This window comes from Haplochromis burtoni, unplaced genomic scaffold (assembly GCF_018398535.1).
Source record: "Haplochromis burtoni strain Fernald_Lab_line unplaced genomic scaffold, NCSU_Asbu1 Contig_244, whole genome shotgun sequence".
Classification (NCBI taxonomy): domain Eukaryota; kingdom Metazoa; phylum Chordata; class Actinopteri; order Cichliformes; family Cichlidae; genus Haplochromis; species Haplochromis burtoni.
Genome location: NW_024582605.1, coordinates 601,384 through 606,190, shown reverse-complemented (window position 1 = coordinate 606,190; position 4,807 = coordinate 601,384).

Below are 4,807 nucleotides of genomic sequence, written 5' to 3'. Positions count from 1 at the left end.
GGTGCACCAGAGAAAACCTGCAGAGAAGATCACTTTAGAAGCACAGAAGTGACTTTATTATCATATGTACATTTGAATATTACTAAACAATGAAAATCATATTTTTTCCACACTCCCTTCACACGTTGTTATTTATTACATTTATTATACATCATTAGGTTTTCTGAAGATCACTCTTTGTTATTATGATAATTAAGGGTTTAAATTATTAGCTTAGATTTAGTAACCTGGGGGAAAAAATACTGTAAAAATTATGTTATTAAATTGAGACATAAAATGAAATAAAAAAAAAATGAATCACAAAATATACAAAACAGCTGCAAGTGAAAAATCAAATCACTTTGACCAAAAGAAAATTTACATTTGTCTATTTACAAAAAACTAAAAGCTTACAAGTTTACAACAGCGAGTCTTTATTGTTGTTTCAAACCTTCTACAGTGTTGTGTTTGCATTATTATTGCATTTTTGAATGCAATCATAGTCCCACATGGTTCCTGCAGAGTAAAGAATGGACTACTTTAAAACAATTTGATTTTTGCAATGACAAATTTGCGAAATAAAAGCCACTTAACCACACTCATCATTAACCGCTGCTCATCATCACCCAGTTCAGGCTTCATTATCAGTAACTACTGCACGATGTGCGCAAACAGCCCTCGCTGTCAGTTAGTTAGCCAGGAGGATGAAAGCCTCTGAGCTTTGGGGGAAATCAAAGCAAGCAGTGATTAGTAAGGAAGAGTTAGACAAACTGATCTGCAGTCAATATTAAAGCACTCCCAGAGGCTTTGCACGGGCTTGCTGGAATTTGATCCCTGAATCGCCATGGATTATCGTGATGACTTGAAAGTGGTACCAAAATGGGAGCACCCTGGTTTTGTAGTTATAAAGATGCATCATGCCATACCTGCAGGTTTAACTCCGACCCTCTCTCACACCCAGTACCTCCCTTCCACAGGCATATATATATATATATATATATATATATATATATATATATATATATATATATATATATATGTGTGTGTGTGTGTGTGTGTGTGTGTGTGTGTGTGTGTATGCCTGTATATTATGTGACTTCTTAAACAGTGTACAGAGTCTCTCACAAACTTTAGTCTTTATCTTGTGGATACAAGCAACACTTGTATGACTGCTTTTAACTATTAAATGCATTCGCCTCAGTCAGTGTGTTACTGTTGTTGTGTGTGTCAAAAACCGAGCCGTGTGTGTTAGTGTTTTAGAGTTTGAAAAAGAATTCATGCACTATGTATTGTGCAGCTGCATGCAGTACAAACCTACAGGATAAGCCGGGAGTCCTTCTTGAGATCAGTCTCTTCAGTGTATTTTCCAAAGGTTTTAGATGCTGTGCAGTGGAAAGTGATAGTAACCCAACAGTCACCCACAGTGACCTGCCCTCTGTGTCTGATTTATGCCTTTTAACTGACAGCCACCTCCTAGACCCTGCGGAAGAGTGAACATGTCAGAGGTGTGTATTCCCGCACGTACGTATGTGTGTTCAGTGGGGAGTGACTACTGTTCGAGTTCACTGGAGTATCAGCGAGGAGCAGTGTGATCCACAAGTGTTTATGTGCATGTGTGTGTCTCCATCCTCTTGGTGCCATCATGTGAGATAAAGCTTCCTGCTCCTTGCGCCCACATCTTCATTGCCATCCGTCATGATGTCATCTCCCCTGGCCCAGAACAAAGTTATCTCCTTGGGAGAAGCCAGCCTGTCGCACTCCCTGTTCGGAGTGCACGCAGCCCTGCCCTGCTCCCACCCATGCCTGCTCTGTAACTGCAGCGCTGGTCCTGATAACTGCCCCACTCCGTGGCCTCTGTGCACACAAAAACATGGAGCAACAAGAGGAAAAGGAGATGCTGATGGGCCTCTGAACAAGCAACTGCAGGAGTGTGTGGGTATGTTACTGCGGTTGCATCAGAATGAGGATGCTGCGTGGGTGGAAGCTGTCCAGGAACGTCAATCTACTAAACCAGCGAAGCGAAGCGAAGACAGATGACTGACAATCATAACAGAGAGGAGATTGCTCTTCCCTGCCAATGAGGCATTTTTAAACCTGCAGCATTTGGTTGGTTTTGTTTGACTATTTGGGGACTGAGGAAGCTATTGTTTTAACATTAGCACCACTTGGAGTTTCATCATCATCATCATTAAATCTCACATTTGTTCTCTGTTCAAGCTCTACCATCTCTATCCAAAATATTTGCCTCTGAAGCTGCTGCCACTGCATTCAGCAACAGCTCATCAGCTTTATTGGTTGGGTGGTCTGAGTAGGTGCCTTTATATGAGGCTATCACTTTTGACTGAACTTGTTTTCCTGCGGCATCTCGGGTGGAAAAAATGAAAAATGCAAAGTTAGTGACTGTATGACCAAAATAATGAGCTGAAAAGAAAAAAAGACAGATTGATTGAGTCATTGGAGTGAATTTAATCATCTTATTTGATATTTATTAATGTAAAAATACTGACTACTGATGCTACGAGGTGTGTCCCTACTCATTACTACGCACAAAAACACAACTAGACCGCGTGCTCTTGTTCCAAAACTGAGACGAGATGAGTGATATTCACACTTCTCCTGAGGCTTTGCTTATTGCATTGTATGAACATCTATAGTGCTGGTGGTAAGCAGACTGATGGAGTATACATTGGAGGTGGCTGCTCAAATGTTTTATTTTCATTTATTTATTTATTTCAAGCATTTATTTTTATCTTTATTTATTTATTTTTATCAGTTATATCCGAGAGCCTCACCTGAGATCGTCATGGAGAAGAAAGTCAGATGAGCACAATGATGGGCACGACCTAATTCTCTTCCCTAGGCTGGAGCCTAGCTGCCATAGGGCCACACACCCTGGACAGGTTGCCGGTCTGTTGCAGGGCTAACATTTAACACATGTCAATCAAAATTTTGCAGAAATATATAAATATAACCCAGAATCACGGCAAAACGTGTAACAGACACGCCGGTCCATCGTGTCAATTTCCCGCTTTGCCTCTCCAAAACGTCAAAGGGACACATGCAGACGTTGCATTACCAGCAGGGGGAGATGATAAATGTAAAGGCAAGAAGTCGATAGCAAGCTAAACACGTGAAGTACGTTCAAAGTCCTTAATCATCAGAAGCGATTAAGCTGGTGGCTTTACGTGTAAATGTGTTAATAATGTCTGTTTAAATGCTTTGCTGTGATTATTTTCATGTTGGCTTGAAATAAAATATTTGTACTGCCACTTACTGTGAGTGTCGTTTTCACACTTTAGAAAGGCAACATGTGAAATGGATATTGTGGACCATCGTGTCTATCACACACTTTGCAGTGATATCGGGTTGGTGTTTACACCACTCTTCGGACTAGGAAGCTACAGTAATGTGCAACAGTGTTGAGCCTTCATTTCCTCTGCAAGGAAAATGGGAAATATGTGCAGTGTTATTGAAACATGTACAAACATACATGGAAATACAGTATATATGGCAAAAATAGAGTTTGTACAATCCTAAAGAGCCTTTATTCTCCAACTTAGTCTGAACTCTTGTCATTTCCTAAAGTTTCTTCGGGAATAGTTCTCCAGGCTTCTTGAAGGATATTCAAAGCTCTTCTTTGTATGTTGGCTGCCTTTTGGTCTGTTCTCAGTCAATGCTTCAATAATGTTGATGTCCAGGCTGTGGGGAGGCCGATCCATGACTGGCAGGCAGTGTGTTAGGGATCATTGTCAGGCTGAAAAATGAAGTTGTTGTCAATCAGAAGCTTTCTAAATGGCATGGCAGATCACTGACTGTACTTTTCTGTGGTCATATTTCCATCAGTTTTGATTGCCAACACCACCGGCTGAAATACAGCCCCACATGCTGAATTCCTTCTGCCACGATCTCAGCTATTAGCTCTCTGGGAATCGCTTTGTTGGTTTTGTGTCTGTCAAACTGTGTTACTGTTGGTATTTTTTTTGTTTTTGCCACAGGCTGCTAGTAATAAAGTCCCAAAAGATACAATTTAAAACTGCTATTTTGCTTGGTTGTCTCTTATCTGTATACACAACATTGGTTCATCCCTTGAGTCAGGTGCCATTTTTGTGCTTGAATGATTCCTAGGTTAGTGTTAAGTGGCTTAAGAAATCAAAAAACTTTCCTCTGACATGGTCAGGTACAGGTGCTTGAAAAAGCAGCCAATATCCAAAGAAAAACTTTGAAAGACCTTCAGAAAACTGAAGAACTGTTGCTGTTAATTAAAGAAATTACTGGAAAGTCTGGCTCCTGGGAAGGAAAATATAAAGAAATGAAGTGTGCCTTGAGACTTTTGTACAGTATTGTAAATCTGTGGACACCACACTTTGTTACAACTGATTACAACATTCAGAGTTACTGGCTGATGTGTCCACCTTGAACCTTTCATCAAAGAAGCAAAGAAAACTGATGATTTAATCACAGATGCAGTTTCATTCTGATTCAAGAAGCTGAAATGCTCAAACTGGAGGTCACATAATACACTGTATTTAATGTAGTGACTGAATAAGAAAACTAAAGCGCTGTGGTGCCTTCTAATCCACGAGTCTCCTGAAATCAATTTCCCAGTTCAGACAAAGGACGGGCACGAGTAGGAAATTATTAATAGACCAAAGTATAATTGATAAGTTAATTATTCATAACCCCTTAAAATTTTGCATGTTCGGACCTGCCAGATGGGATTTCAAGCAGCTTTGTCTTCTTTTGAATATACCTAACCAACATGGATTTAGCTTTCAAGAGATCATTTGGCGCTAGGAGAGAGAAACACAAACACACACACACACACAGG